Source organism: Anopheles arabiensis, chromosome X, assembly GCF_016920715.1.
Source record: "Anopheles arabiensis isolate DONGOLA chromosome X, AaraD3, whole genome shotgun sequence".
Taxonomy (NCBI): domain Eukaryota; kingdom Metazoa; phylum Arthropoda; class Insecta; order Diptera; family Culicidae; genus Anopheles; species Anopheles arabiensis.
The window spans coordinates 9,345,721-9,362,324 of record NC_053519.1 but is presented as its reverse complement, the minus strand read 5'-3'; the positions used below and the strand labels follow the sequence as shown (position 1 = coordinate 9,362,324).

General features: G+C 47.6%; 1 protein-coding gene across 8 annotated transcripts in view; it reads left to right on the top strand.

Annotated features, from left to right (window-relative positions):
- Positions 1–4,818: 4,818 nt before the first annotated feature.
- The window catches only part of LOC120905856 (chaoptin), a 112,094-nt gene continuing 100,308 nt past the window's right edge, over positions 4,819–16,604 (top strand). For 4 of the 8 annotated variants that reach the window (XM_040317093.1, XM_040317087.1, XM_040317086.1 and 1 more), the window contains exons 1-2: positions 4,819–5,054; positions 7,348–7,754. The gene's annotated coding sequence lies outside the window, so the exon portion shown is untranslated. Of the gene's footprint in view, positions 5,055–7,241; positions 7,755–16,604 lie in introns of all 8 variants that reach the window. The other 4 variants (XM_040317091.1, XM_040317090.1, XM_040317089.1 and 1 more) reach the window with 4 other exon arrangements.

Below are 16,604 nucleotides of genomic sequence, written 5' to 3'. Positions count from 1 at the left end.
TGGCGGGAGACATTTCCGGGTGCCGCAGGCAACACCGACCGTCCGCGCCCCCCTTTTGTTGCTCAGGCGGGAGGCTTCCGGTTAAAGCCGACCGATAAAGCATGTGTTAATATGCAGGACCGGAGCGTTTTCGTGCGGTGCGAGAGAGAGAGAGAGAGGAAGAGGTTTTGATTGAACTTTGCCATTTCGTTAAGCAAACACAGATTAGCCATCGCTTCGACTGGGCAGCTGATATGGACACAAACACACACACACATGCACGCACGAAAAGGAGAATCGATTGCAGAAGAACAAAACAAAACAACAACGAAAAAAACGTACACCCACACAGATGGATAAGATTTATGCGCTTACGGGCGCAGATTGCTACACCTGCGTTTTTGCGTTTGTTTCGGAAGTAATTCCAGCACCTTCACATCCGAATACACACACACACACACACACACACACACACACACACACACACACACACACACACATGCACACACACACACCAACCGGAAGCGATTGATCTCAATCTCGGGCGCGAATGATGTCGGCTGAGATTAAGCGCGTGCGGGATGTATGCATGCGGGTCCCCACTTTTGGTCCTTCGAACCGGATTCGCGTGACGTCGGTTAGCGCCATTATCGCTGACGCGATCCGTAACAACCGCGATTTTGCGTGCGTGTGTGTGTGTATGTTTTGCAGAACGCAGGGAGTACCAGCTTGTGTGCCTCCATTTAGCCTCGATGCTCGATGCTGTGCTCGATAAGCGAGCGCGCATACCTTCAGGCGCTCTTGCATGCGGGCATTCGCGGCGCAAACGAAAACCGAGGCGACTGGAAAGGCGAAGGGAAAAGAAAAGTAGTTGAAGAAAATAAGCACATAGAAGAGAGAGAGAGAGTGTGAGAAAGAGAGAGAGAGAGAGAGAGAGAGTGAGAAAGAGAGAGAGAGAGAGAGAGAGAGAGAGAGAGAGAGAGAGAGAGAGAGAGAGAGAGTAACACGAGCGGCAATGATGTGGATGTGCGGTTAATGCAATAATGCATTATGCGTTTTTTGCTGGTGCTGCTGTTTCTCCTTCTTCGACGCGTTGCCTAACGACTTCGATGACAGGAAAAGTGTTTGAAGTGCGACACAGGGAGTGAAGATGGGATGGCGAGAGGAGGGTAGAAAAACTAATATCTTGAAGTAGCAGCAGTTAGGGGTGGAGAGAACCCGAAACAAAACAAAAAAAGAGCAACGAAAACACGTGTTTTCCGATGTTTTCGGTCGTACTTTTCCTTTCCGCTTGTTCGCTCGGTTCGTTCTAGTATTGTTTTTTTTTTGTTTTTCCCTTTCCTTTCTAATCTTCGCCCATTCCTCTGTCCTTTTTCTTTCTTCTTTTCGCTCTGTCTATCTCTATGTCTTTTTATCGTTTTCTCGTTGTGCTTGGTTTCGTTTGCCCTTCCCTTTTTATGTACTTCCGGACGGTGCACCGGTGGCAAGTGGGTGAGAATGGATGCAAAGCAGCAGGAAACAGCCGTGGTTTGTGTTTTTCACCACCAAGTTTTCCCGCGCGCACCCCGAGCGTTGCAGCCGAGCTTGACAGACACAAATCACTCAGCCCGTGTGCTCCTGCTGGGGGAAAACGGTTGCAGTATTTTCCGACCAAGGGGAAGGTGTAATTTTTCGTGCTACAACACTATCCACACGATAAAGGTGATCTGGCATTTGCTTGCCCCGGCGCCCTTGCCGTCTTGCCGTTCCACATCCCACAGTTTTTTTTGTGCAGTGAGAAGCTGCTCGATCGTGAGTCGTGAGACATTTTCCCGAACCACTGCCCGCACAGCTCACACCTTGGGGGGGGGGGGGGGGGGGAAGCAAAATCACAACATTCACACACAGCCATACGAACGCTACAATCTGTCCCTTGCATGGCCCTGAATGTCCCTTCGCTGGTGGCGGACAGCATCCAATCCAGCACATCTCGCAGTGCGAAATGACCCCGAAGGCAGCGCGAGTCCGACCGATCGCGAACCGAACGGTCGGGCTGGTCCCGCTCGTACGCCGCTCGGTAGGTGCTCGATTCGGCAGCACGAAAGCCGACCACACAGTTTTCTCACATCGGTGAATGCTGCTCACCGCTCACAGCGCCGGGTGTATACACTGTGTGCGGGGAATAGCGCAAAAAGAGGACCGCAAAACGTGACGTAAAAAAAAAAAAGGCAGAAGAGAATGACAGCAACCCGCACCACTCCGCAGCAGCATTCCGACGTTTAAAGGAAGTGCAGCGAGCGAAACATCAGCACGCCGACTGCAACCCAACCGTGCACGCGTGCACGCACGGGTGGGCATTCTTTTTTCGGCTTGCACGGAAAGGTGAGGGTGGCGCGCAACGATGCAATTATCGAGGCAGTGGCACTGTCTGGGGTTGAGTTTGGGGCGGACGAAAATTGTAATGCCGGAAATTTGATTCCCAAGATGCCTTTGGTGCTTTTTCGGGACGGTTTATCTGGCGCACATGGGGCAAGGGCTGGCGATGGTTTTGTGTGTGTGTGTGTGTGTGAGTGTGGGATTTTTTTTAATGTCAATGCTCGGTACGTGATGCTGTCTAGCCGGGATTAAGGGATAAAATTACTGTATTAGCATATCGCTTTACGGCGTTTCTTTAGAGAGTGTGTGAGCCGTAGTGTGAAAGTTGTGAAAAGTTCAGAGGTTCAGAGCAACACTCTAATTTCAAGGTTTGAGACCTTAGTTTTGTTTACATATTGATTGGTCCAATTGGAATACTTTCATGACATCATTGTATTTTTCCTTTTTTTAGACAAAAATCATGCTTTAGTAACACGAAACTGTACAAGTATCGTTAGTATTTTGTTGTAAAAAAGAGATTTAAACGTTCACTCATCATTTAAAGGTAGCGTCAAATGGCCCTCAACATAGTTATTTGTGAAGCAATGCGGCCCGCGAGCTGAAAAGTTTGGAGGCCCCTGTTCTAAAAGTAAAGCAAAGTAAGGATGGCACAGATCCATATCAGAAACATGACGCGAATTAGAGAAGTATAAAAACTGAACACTGGGAAAATACCAAATAGGAAATAAGCACATCGAAAGAAAGTCGACCTGCAAAGGAACAGAAAGTGGGAAAAAAGAATATAAACAAGCAACGGGAAAATTAATTTAAGTATAAGTTCATAGTAAGGGATGAACAGAGATTCTAGAACTACAAACTATCATAAAATTTACAAAAAAAACATAATAATGAGAGATTTACAAGAAAGTAACTAACTACTTTCTAATTAAAATATCCGGTATGGCGAAGATACCCTATCAAATGTACAGGAAAAGACAAAAGATTCTTTTCCATAGCTACTCGCTCAATTAGTGTAAATTCACTGTTGTAGAAAGCAAAGTCCTAAACTACCCGAACTTAATAAACAAGTTTTGTTGAAACATGAATATTAAAATTCAAAAATGAATAAAAAATAAACAATTGTTTGTAGTAACAATTGACTTCTGTTTGGCTTACAGACGCTCAAGCACCGTTTTAAGGTTAACCAATGTGTATTTGTAGCCAAAATATATAAAAAAACGAATTAGACGTCCCTTATTTACTAGAGAAGATCAATATCTACGCGCACATCGATACCTCTTCGCTCTTTACTTGTCGACTTTTACTTTACTTGTCGGCGAGAATTTACTTGTCGGCGAGAACAGGCGTACCTTATATGGATACAACGAACTGTTACTAGCTATGACAAGGCAATTCAATACATGGTCCCATCACTTTGATATTAATTTAATGACCAACGCATTTAAAGAAAACATTTTATTAATCTTCTATTTTGGCGACACTGGATCAAGGGAGATGTTAGGGGAATAATTTAGGACAACTTCTAAGTACTTAATTTGTCACAGCCTCAAGAGTGCTAGATACATATGTTGGAAAATAAATAAATAAATAAATGAATAAATTAAAAAAACAAAAAAAAATAAAAATAAAATTAATAAAAATAAAAAAATAAATAAAAAATATATAAATAAATAAATAAATAAATAAATAATTCTACTACTAAGCAATAAGCAGATGTTATATATAGGTGGAATAGATGTAGGTGGAATAGAATATATAGGTGGACGGCAAAGGCGTTACGCAATACGACTGGTATTTATATTTTAATGCCAAATTATCAGATCCTTCCGATGCAAATAGCCGTGCATAGTAGTTGGAGGCGTAGCACCTTGGTTGTTACGAGTTCAATTCTCGATTGCGCGCGTGAACCCATGCGTCTCTTTGCGCGAATGTGTTAACACTTTTGTGAACATTAAACAGCCCCTACAAACTCAATTTCAATAGTGTATTTCTTCCTTTTCGATAAAAGGTACCAAAATATGGATAGGAGAGAAACAAAAAAACACACATACATCTCACCGTCCCACTTGGTTGATGAGAAGGGATGCAGTGTGGTGTCCCTCGCGTAATATTGGTCGCCGAAAAGGGGCCTCCAGTGCTCACGCACCCATCCTCAGCGCCCTCAGGGAGTTATACCGGTTTTACCCTGTGCGCGACCCTTGTGTGTTCCAATAACACACCGCGTGTGCGTACGTACGCCGTATCCGGTGCGTTCGTCGAGTAAAGCACACCCTTGCGTGCTGTCGCTCACCGCCTGCGCTCATCCGTCACCGTCCGTCGCTTCTCACAGCTCACGCGCGGCGCTCGCTCGCTCGCTCGCGGTGAGAAAACCCGAACACACCACACAGCAGCAGAGCAGCGGCGGAACGGGTACGGCGCGCGGGATTCGAGCTGGCTCGGCGAAGCAGTCGCACGCCAGTAGCGCTAGTATTCCGTAAGCTTCCGTCCGGTGCGGCTCGATACACACCCGCGCTTCCCGAGAGTGGTGTGTGCGTTTGTGCGTGCGTGCGTGCGTGCGAGTGTGTAAAGGTTCGTTTTTCCGGTCGAACGTGTCGAAACGTTGCACGCGAAACGCGTCGTAGTGTCGTAGTACCTATTCTCGTCGTAGCGCAAAGAAGAAAAAAAAAAAAACGGAAGCTGCTGAGTGTCCCCGCCGGAAAGGTGCCGAGTGTGTGATTGGGGTAATTTTGGTTTTGTTTTTAGGTTCTCCGAGTGTGTATGTGTGCAGGAGAAGAGGGAGAGGGGGGGTTGGTAGATGAAGAGAAGAAACAGTTATTTGCTGGTGTATGCATTTGGCGAGCGAATTCACACTCACTTTAAACAAACGGATAGGGTCCCTGCTCAGAGCCTTCCCAGAGATATTGCAGGAACTCCACCATTGACGAAAAAGTAGACCCACGATTACGTTTTTCGGAGTGAGGAGGGAGCTCCGATTACTCCAAAAAGGACTGCCCCGAGTTTTGCAGCAGAGGACTCGTTCTCAGCTGACCTGGAAAGGGGTGGTCGTCCGGTATACCGAACAGCCTGGAACATCCCACCACCCGTCCAAAGGGACCTTACACAGTCAATCAGGCTGACCATCATCCGGTTTCAATTCGCAATCTAATTACTGGTAATAGTGTACGAGTGCGTCGTACGAGTGTGTGTGTGTGTACGAGTTTGTGTGAACGCCTGAAGTAGATAATAGAGGGCAGAGAGTTCCTTGCTATTGTGGAAACTCCCTTTGGTACATCCGTACCCCTATTCAGAACACCGTTAGCCGTTAGCACAGGAAGGCACCGGACCTGTAGCATCGTGCCGCAGAAAAAAAAGAAGAACTAAAACCGATTCCGACAGTCTAAGGACGTTATTATCCTTATTGTGTTATCCCGTTGGGGCGTGTTGGGGCTTTCGGACGTAATAAAAACGGATCCTCCCTGTTGCTCGGCGGCCCGTAGTAGATCCTCCATTGCCCTTGGTGTTTTTTGCTGCTCTGTGCTGTTGCTGGTCGACTCCGGCCGGTACCTTTCGTCGGTAGTTTCGCCCAGCAAACGGCAGTCAATGAAGGCTTTCATGTTGCAAGATAAGGAGGTATAACAATGAGACACCGGTTTTACCGGGTACCGATGGACGTGCCTGGACGTACAAGGGCATCCTCCTGCCAAAGACTCCTTTTAGCAGCAGTCCCATCCTCCCCTACCTCTCTCTCTCCAAAAAAACGTGGCGTGGTACAGGATTCCAAATTGGAAGTGCGCCTTTGGAGATTAAAAGCCAGCCGAATGTAGAGCGAATGCGGGAAGAATGGAACGGAGGATCAAAACCCAACAAAAAAAAAAACGCCTCATCCTCGTTGTCCAGCAGTTTGTGCTCGTACGAGCTTTAAAGCACATTCCGCGAATCGGTGGTCGGATGGGTAGTTGAGCTTTATCGAACGCCTCCTTTAGAGTAGGTCCTGATTGTGTGTGTGTGTGTGGTAGCGTTCGATGGTGAATAGTGAAGAATCGATTGGATCGAAATTCTTGACGCGCCGGGTTTTTTTTCCACTCTCCTTCGTTGGTGTCATTTGCGAGTACCTTAGAGGTCCTAGCGAACTTTACTGTTCCGCGAACGATTTAGTCACCTATAATCACGGGCAAGCGGCAAGGCAGTAGAGTCAGGTAACTACGACCGGGTACTTGGGCCATGCTTCGGATCTGGTAGAACTGCTTCGAGCAGTAGTTTGGAGATAATTTTTCCCTCTATCTATGTCCTGTCCATCCGCTCGGAGCTGATCGGAAACTTTTCCCTTTTGGGCCACGGGAGCAGCCACACACACACACACTCGGGAAAAAAGCTCAGGACACAGACCTTGGGCTTCGAACCGTGGCCAAAGTGACAGTGAAACGAATTCGATTACCGGTCGATGGCACTCACCACAGGAGTGGGGACTTCCGACCCGTTCCAGCCCGTTGGGAAAGGGCGTGCCTCCAATTTTTACTTCTTTCGTTTCACTTTCCTCTTGTCCGAGATCAGGATCCTTGTGCAGGTGTCTCGTGTTTTTTCTTCTCTCTTCTGTTGCTTCCCACTTTTCACTGGCATGCTATTGTTTCACAGAAAATTCTAGCCCGCCCGTTCCGCCACTGTTGTACTTGAGTCTTTAGGTTTTTGGAGTTCACCAGTAGGTTTCAGCAATGCGCTCGCGAGTACGCGGTTGTCAAGTGGATCTTCCACCTTTCCGGCCCAACAACGTTGACGTGCCGCTTATCTCGCTTGAGGCTGAGTTTAGGAGATGCTTTCTTTCGTTCGGTTTTTTGTTGTGGGCCGCGGTAAAGCAGGGTCCTTTTTTCCCCTTTTTGGGTGTCTCGGGTGTCTCGGCTCGTCGCACTAACCACAAAACGCTTCGTTTCAAGCCAGCCTTATCAATCAACACTTCTATCAACCCTTCCCGGGACCATCCCCTGCTTGCCGAATGGCTGGCTGGGTGTCTTTAGCGTTCTCTTTCGATGTTTCCTGCAGCACGGCGAGAGCGGCCGGTACGTGCCGAAGGATTGTTTGGCCGCCGCACCGACTGAACTGACCGCAGTGCGTGCCGAGGCAGGCAGAGTGCTACCAGGCATTGGTGGCTCTCCACTCCACCAGTGTGCGAGTGTGTATGTGTGTGTGTGTGTGTGCGCGAATGTATGCAAAGTGTAAAATAGTGTAAACCAAAAGCTCTAAAGCCCGCGCCAAAAATAGTGCCTCGACAACCTGCCGAAAATAGTGCGCGTCCTCTCTGCCAAGCTCGATCTACCTGCTCAATAACGAAAACGATACCATTGCCCCCACCCGAGCAACGGACTCGGACAATCGTGCTTTTGTTTTGTTTTGCTGCTGTTCCGTTGCCGTGCGGGCCGTTCGCCATCAGCCAGCAAACAGTGCAAAAGGTAAGTGGCAGAGTAGTGTGGTAGTGTGTCTCGCCTTGTCTGCTATTTTGTTTCTTCTTATTGTAATTGGGGAAAAATGAGGTCGAGGTATGAGGTATACAGTTGTCGCTCAATAATTAGCTCATTCTTCTGCTCAGGTACAAATGTCGATTCTCGTTCAATTAGTCTCCGTGCATGCAATGGTGACGCCTCGGTGTAAACCAGCGGTCGGCAAGGTCCCGCAGCAACGTTTACTCTGGCTTGCGAATGGATTTGACTGATTTTGGAGAAGCGGGAAGAAACTATTTGTATGAGCATTCCTGAATAACTGAACCCGTTCTTTCTGAATGGGAAACAAAATCCTGAATTTCTTTAAGCATTACATTTCGTACCGTCGTATTCTTCCAACTTTGATTATCGTGAATATGGAGAGACGGACAACATTATTACTGGGGATTTTTTTTAGGAGTTCTCATTATTCAGATAGCTTAGGAAATAAGGCCAATTCTTCTTGCGCCTAATTCCTGACTGGTTGAAGCCTTATGTGGTTGCGCTGAATCCTGTTGAAAGCAAATACTAGCTTTTCCGCAAATCTCCAAGGTTCAAGGTAATGAATTTTTGATATCGTTCGTCTTCTTGTATATTATGAAGTCGCTACATGCTGGGATATTAAGCCACGCTCCATAGGCACGACCATCGTGCTTGCTGTGTGCTTTCAGGAGCAACTGAGATCGAGTTATCCTACTATTTTTACACTTACTTTTAATTATAGAAATTACAAATCTTTGGTCATTTGGATACTCCTGGATTTTGCTAAGCTCTCATGTATAATTTACAAAATTTGGACCACATCAGTTTGCCGACTGCTGGTGTGGTGTAAACGACTCCTGCTTGAACCAGACCAAGATTGACCTCGCTCAATTACAAACGATCGGACAGTTTTCGCCCACACACACACACACACACACACACCGCTGGCGCCATATCAGCAGGTCGTGACCTCCCCCAGCACGCTCTGCTAATCCAGTTTTCCTTTGCCAGATTAGAGCCTACATATTGCGCTCGGCAGGCAATCGAGCAGGTCAACGGTTTTGGGCGAGATTTGTGCAATTGATTAGTGTGTGTTAGTGTGGAGGTGGAGGAAGGTGATTTAAGCCGCATCAATTACGCATCGCATCGTGTCTAATTCACGAGGGCACGAGGGCAAGAGCGGCCGGGGGCTGACCATTTTGCAGCTGAATGCCGCCGAAATCCGATTAGCATTAGGCGTGGCATTAGCTCGCGCGAATGTCTTTGCCGTTCGATTTTATTTGATTAGTGACATCGAATCAGGGAGCGGAGGGAAGGAGAGGCAGATAATCTCAGGGGGACCTCAGTGTGCTGCCGGCCAATTTGTTGCGTTGGTTAATTTGGGTTTTATTATTCGTGTCTCAGTTCTACCGGTTTTGCGTGTTTTTTTCTGCTCTGTTCCTTCCCTTCGGCTGCACGCCGCAATTTCCGGCTTCCTGTGCGGCGCAGACCCCATACCATATGGGCACCAGTTGGGCACCGCCGATAGGGTTTCACGTTTCACGGAGGCGCGCGACCCAACGCCATACGGTTTTAATTGCCCTCCTGGAACGCGCCGTCCGCTAGGATCTCTGCGCGGCGGCGGAGGAGCTATGTGTGTGTGTTTTTTTTTGTTCCAAGATCTTCGCCCCGTTTTCCTTCCGCTTCGTCTCGGGTGCTCGGACTGAGGGCGAATTAGGCAAAGAGACAGGAAGGATCGGTATGGCTTCATCAGTTGCAGGAGTTTTGTGTGTGTGTTTGTTATTTCCAGCAAAAAAAAATTAAAGCAAAAGTTTGAAGAAAGAAAAAAGGCCAGCGCGTAGTTAATTTTCTCGAGTTTGCTTCCGTTTTTTTTTCTCTTTCGTTACTGTTCTTCTATCCACCCCATCCTCGGTCCCTGCTATACTCTTGCAGCAACTGAACACGTTGGCGAGTAAAAATGAACCCACGGGAAGAGCGCCCAATAAACGTTGCAAGAGGCGCAAACCATGGAACCAGACGGACGAGAAGAAACAACAAACAGCGTGAACGGGAAACAACTTTTTTACACACGGAGGGTGCAAGGGCAAACACACACACACACACAGCTTGTGCATCCGTGACGATCATCGTGAACCATCAAACAAAACTCGCGGCTGAACTCCTCCCCCCCCCCAACCCGGTTGCAGCTGAGAGTAAATAAATAAATGCGGAGTGCGGAGGGTTTCCCCCATTTCCTCCGCCGTCGCCGGGGGGGGGGCGATAATCCCCCGATGCGTCCCGGATTAGTAGACCGAAAGGGAAATGGTGCTGGGAAAATCGACACGTAGCCACGAAAAATGGCAGCAAAAGGGAAGACGTTTAAAGCAGGCAGCTAGCAAAGAAGGCAACCAAAAAAAAAAATGCGACGAAGTACTCTCACGCTGCCGCCCACGGAGTGGAGGGAGGGCACAAACACGGGCGGGAGTAAACTGTACTAAATGATTGTAAAGGATTATTCGGAAGTTCCCTTTTTCTCGGGTCTTCCCTCGCAGGCTGCTGGGAGGCTTCTTTAATGGGTACGATTTGTTTTCGGCGCTGCCGGGGAAGTTTTAAGGGGCTTCAAAATGGGGGAAGTTATTTGGAAGGTTTGAAAGGACGCGCTGAAAGTACCGCCAATCCGGCGCAGGATCCAACAGCTCAAAACAGATTTTCGGCAGCCCTAAAAACAAACAGTGATGTTCAAAGGATTGCTTGCTGAAGTTGTTTTAAAAGGGGGTTGGGACTAAAACAAAAAAAAAAGAGTTGTCCCTGTGGTGGATATTGGTGGACAGGGTGTCAGCTATATGCAGGTTAGTCCTCCAACAACTCCAATCAAATGTCCAATGTTTGAAAAGATTTTGAGACAACTTCTCAATGTTGGGGATTTTTGTCTTGCAATGACTCCAATCACGAAGATATCAGGACTTAAGACTCCAACTCCAAGAACTCATAAACTCGATCATAAAACTACAACGTAAGGAGATTCGTTTGGATATACTAATGAAATAAGGAAATGATGATGATTATTGTTCCAAACTGCAGGAAATGTAATGATGTACCTGCGATGGACCTGATGTACCAGATGTTCCAACACAGCTCCAACACAAAGATATTGTGACATCTGGTGCTAAATATCAGGAGGCTCTGAATTCACAAAGACTCCAACACATTTTACGTATGGATCCTAGGATTGAATTACAATTTGTGTTTTTTGGAGAACATTGCTCTCTTTAAATTCTCAGAATGTGTATGAATGTTTCATTTATTAGGAAGAAAATACTGAGCTCTCTTGGACAATAGCAAAACATGCAAGCAGTTACTGCTTGTACAGTATGTACTTCCTTCTGCAGGCATCCAGGAGTGCTGACTCATACTGAGTTCAGGAAAAGAAGAGATATTCCTGAATAACCAGCTAGGATAGTAACAGAATTGTAGAAAAGATGCTACGAACACCGTTTGCTCCAGCGATATTGGATGATTGAACTCAGCAGGAACACAAGAACACCCCCTTCCGCACGCTGAACTGAACTGAAGCTCCATATTCCCAAGCGACGGCGTAAATATTGCAAGTCCGTGCGACCTTCAACTGCAAGGAGAAAGCAACGATTGCAACGATTCCGCAAAAATATGTTTGCTGTAATAATATACGCCGCGGGGCACCGGTTCGATCACTGTCCATTCCCATTCCCCCCCCCCCTCCCCCCTTCATTCGATCGGGTTCCGACCCACTGCCGTCACCTGCTCCAAATCCATCGCCCGGAAATCCCGTGGGCTGCAGCGCTGTTGATTCAATGTCGGGAAAACATTCACATACCGACACACACACGCGCGGCGACGTATAACAGAAGCCTGGGGCAATGGGTTAAGCTGTCAGGCAGGATTTTCCCCGGGTTTTTTGTTTTTGTTTTTGTTTTTTTTTTTTTGCGCTCGAGAAAGGAAACACGCGACGAAGAATCGCGCCCGCACTTTGTGTTTTGCTTGCGACAGATGAAAGAAAATTCCTCCACCGTGGAAAGCGAAGCGAGCGAATGATGACGAGCAAACAGCGGAGAAGTTCGGGGACAAAACAACACACACACACACACATACACCCAACGTTCCACCGGCAGAAGACGCACCACATGCACAAGGGCGGGTTCTTTGTGCGCCGTTTTAGTCCTCCCGTTTTTTTGTTGTGCCCCTTGGTTTTGTTTGAGGCATGTTTGTGGGGCCGGGGTTTTGCCTGGGTGGGGTGGACCCGGGAGTGTAGGGGACGGACGACATCATTAAGGGGTCACGGTGCCGTTTTCGGCGAATGCATTTGCGCCACATTCCCGGGGTCCCCCATCATCGCCAGGCTGCTTCTTCCTGCAGGCATGAAGGGACATGTGTTTGTGTGTGTGTGTGTGTGTGTGTGTGTGTGTGTGTGATTTGCTCCAGTGCATGCGGCAGAGTGGTATGAAGGGCGGGGGGGGGGAGGGGTAAGCCCGAGATCGATCTTGACAGACTTGTCAGCGTGTTCACAGTGGCGCGAGGCTAATTGCGGTGCAAGTGGATTTATTTTTGTCAATCAGCCCCCGCGGGGTTCACCCGTCCGCGTGGCCGGGCCGTAGTACCGTTTGCCGTCCCGGGAGCGATCGACATAAAACGTCTATTTCGTTTTGGTTGGCGTTGTCGTTGCTGCTGCTGCTGCTGCTCCCCACTGCTCTGCCAAGACGGATGCCGGAGGAAAAGGTCGGCCAGCTTTGTCTGCTCCGTTCCGAAGGGCGAACGGTTACGGTACGTGAGTTGTGTGTGTGTGTGTGTGCTCTTGGGTGTCGTTTATTCGTGCAGGAAGGGTGGGACCGTTCTACGAACACGATGCTACGGGGGTTTTCTTTTTTCGTGGGAATTGCATTTCCGAAAAGTTGTCAAACTAAGACGGCACCGCTTGGAAGAAGATTCGAAGGAACTGGTTGATTTTATGAAGGAAAAATAAAACTTGTGCTGCACCAAACGCATTCAGTCTCAAACCATCCAAAACCAAGTAACCAAGCTGGGTACTGAGTGATATAAACTATTCGTCGGGCTAATAGTTTGATGTACGGTTGGCAGTTTACGATGGTGAGAAGCGTGAGAGCTGCGATGTTGAGCTGATGTAACGTCCCCATTGGTGGAACAATTTTATGTCCAACTCATGTTCCCCCGTGATAGTGGAGTACACTGTTGCCCAGGGTTTACATAGCCAATCTGCTGTTGCCTAACTAGTTATCAGTTTTCGTTAAGTTTCAATCGAGCGTCGTAAACCCTCGATCGGGAGGATTCAAACTTTCCCAATGATTCTTTCCAATTCTTTACAAAAGGGGCGGAATAGCATTGACGATCCTGCAGTTATGTCACATATGATGCTATAAAATTCCTCCTCCCCCCCCCCTCCCCAGATGCTGAAAACACTCAAACCTGGAAGATTTATGGCGGTTGATCCGTGAGTGGCATGGCTAGAAAGTGCATGGCATCTTGGGAAAACCGAAGTAGCGATTGCTTGGCGCTATTTATCTGTACGACCTATGACCAGAGTTTAAGATCGAGATGCTGCAGCTCTATTGCGATCCAGACGTAGGAAAACGGCATCGCTTTGCAATGCTCTAGCCTGACAGCCGCAGACCCGGCCTACCGCTTACTGACGCTAATGTGCTTTGCTGCGGTACAATATGCATCACGCAAATGAGCAAAATGGGATCAAATCGATCCGCATCGAGTTAAGCAACCTCACTGCGTTCGCCGTAGGGAGTCAGTTTTTCCCACAAACAAACCTCATCCCGAACAAAAAACGAATCCTGCATCCATTAGCCGTCGGTGAGCATTTGCCCAGACTTTCCGCGTTGAGTTCGGTAGACCTCCAAGCGATGGGATTGTTAGACCTTTTTTGTTTTCATTGGTACGCAATGCTGCCCATTATCACCGTTACTCTGAACTCGGGACTCTCTCTCTATCTCGCCTTTACGGGCTTGGTGGATATACATATTTTGACGGCCACTTTGGATGGCGCGATAAGTTCGACCGTCGTTTAATGCGGCGCATTAGCGACTAAATGGTGACAGTTTGGAGGATCCACAAAAAAAATTTTGGTTTTAAAATTGGTAGGAACTCACGGGAGTACAACGTAAGTTTGCGAGAGGACGTAAAAAAACAGAAGGTAGTAAGATTGATTCCTCTTGGATATTGATGTTTGTACCCTGAAGATTAGGTAGAGAGCATCTGCGATTTTGAGTGAAGCGGTGCGAGATGTTCAGTGCTGAACGTGCTAAAAACTATTGGAGAACGGTTCGTGATAACTCTGCAATATGTCTCACCTAATGGGATTAGAATTTCGCGCACCAATCGGCTTAGAAAGTCTGAAGTATCAAGAACAGGCTCTAAAAGAGCATTAATTGCTTCCTTCCAACTGTGCATCCGTTCGCGCAGCCGTTCGTAATTCCATCCATAATGCTTTTGATGGCTGTTTTGCCTCTAAATTCTCAGCACTGTCAGCACATTGTCAGAAGTTCAGAGGCTAGCGATGGTGCCCGAAAAAAATAGGAGAAAGAAACTCGAACAGCTTATGTCAACTCGCTCTCCCGACGATGTGATGTGTGTTCGATGCTGCTTTAGGAACCACTAATGCTCTTTGCGAAAAGTAAACCGCTCTTTTCGCTTTCGGTCTTGCTCGTGCATGACGTCCCCTTCCCCCACAGCTGCAGCCATCGTACCGTTGCGGCCCAGTCTTTACATCTAAAAACTCGCCGGCAACTGCTCCACTGCAGCCCAGTCACGTACGTACGTACAGTGTGTGTGTGTGTGTGCGTTAATGCGCCACACGCCCGGCACCCCTTGCCAACCGTGTACCGGTGCACGTGGAAAAAGAAGGGTTAGTTTCTTCGCCATTGCTCCAATCTCGTTGGTGCAATGATGCGTAGCATTTGCAAAGTTTTCATTTGCGTTGTTTTTCGTTCCCGCGGTTGGATTTTGTTCTTTAAGCGCGCGATGCTCTACGAAGTCCGAGGGCTGTGTTATTGTTTCGTTGCGGCAATGCGCTTGCATCAACAAGCGAGAGTCCATCCACTAGTTGCCACTTTCACTCAGCTCCACTAGTCGTACGAGCATCCTTCGAAAGGCATGTGTTGGTAGCCTCCCTCCCCCAAGGTGGACATGGACATTAATGCAGCAGGACATGTTTGACGTGGAAAGGGCATGTGGGAGTAGATTTGTTTTTTCTCATCTTCTGCCATGCAATGTTCGGCTGCACGAATTTACACATGTTGCAATCGCTATCGAACGGTGTTACGGTGAAAGCAGAGAGCAAAGTTATTACTTTCGCTGCATTGCTGCCAGCTGTTTCGTGTTTGTGTCTTGCCCCTGCTGGAGCAAATAAATCAGCAACAAGCTAAAGGGCCAGAACATGGTCACGGATGCTAACATATGAGCAGCTGCAACTGGAACCATTATTACATTGAGCCTGCCCGCTGTGTGTAATGTGTAATACAGCGCATACAACGGGTCTTGCATACTTTAAAGCTCGCAGCTACGAGCCCTTTCCGCTTCTTTCTACACAATCTGTACTGCTCGGTGAATCTTGCCCCGATCAACCGTGTACACCGTAATGATAAGCTCGTAAAGGTGTGCGCATTTCACCGGTCCGCCGTTTCGTGCTGGTACTCTCTACACAAAGCAGGCAAGGAATTAAAGAACCCGAAACGCACCGCCCGGTGTCGCCCGGTGTTTGCAAAACGAGCAGTGCGTTAAAGCCAATGCCTGCCTGAAGGTGTGACGTGCGTAATGCCGCTCGTTTTGGCACGAGATGATGCATTAAAAATTAACGATTATTTGTGAAAGTGCGCATCTACGCGCAACGAAAAAAGAGGACAAACTCCCGAGCCAAAAAGGAAGCCGCCGCCCCGGCGCGGCGCGGAAAATGGAAAATAATAACAATAAAGGACTGACTGCCGGGAGGAGTTTGGGCAGGGAGTTACAGCGAAAAGATTCGGGTTTCTCGCAAAACCGTCACAAAAAGAAACAATTCTAGAGCGCTGGCGGGCGAAGACAGCAGCGGAGTGGTGGATACCGCCACCAGAGGGACGCGTAATGATGGGTGATGGTGATGGTTTGCGATTGCTCGAGCACCGAGGGGGAAGTTGCCCGGGCTACAACACGTACACAGGTCGACGCCGACAAGTAGGTGTCAAAAGGTGTGGATGGTGACCCAATCGGCTGAAATGGGGCCATTTCACCTGACAAAAAAAAAGAAAGAAAAGAAATAAAAAAAACATCATCACCACTATCGAAATGGCCGTCCGGGGAGTTTGATTTAGTTGTGGCGTGGTGGCTATCCGTCCCGTTTGCTGTGTGCCGCAAAGGGAGCAAAAGGGTTATTAGTTTCGGTTTATCGGGCAGTTAATTTTGTTTGATTGCTTTTCCAATTGCCTATCACACCTTTTTATTTGTTTTTTTTTTATTTAATTTGATTGTGTGCGTGTTTAATGTTTAATGATATCCGTTTTAGTTTTGCGTACTATTCTTTAATCTTTTCGTGTGCCGTGGGGCCTGGCTCTACATTTAATTAGCAGTACCTACTTTTGTTTACCATCACTTGGTTGAATTGTTGTGTTGATGTTTGAGCGATGGTCTCATGTTATGATTGTATGCTAGTAGATGTAGATGATGAAAAGTAGATGAATAATTCTTTCATGGGTTTACATCAATAATTAAATGGTGACTCAAATACATTGATCAGTCAATAGCAATAAACTGTGCAGGAATGAGCAGCCTTTTCGAGGTGCGGGCCATAATTTTACCAAAATCGTCTTGGCAGAGCACATGCCAATAATT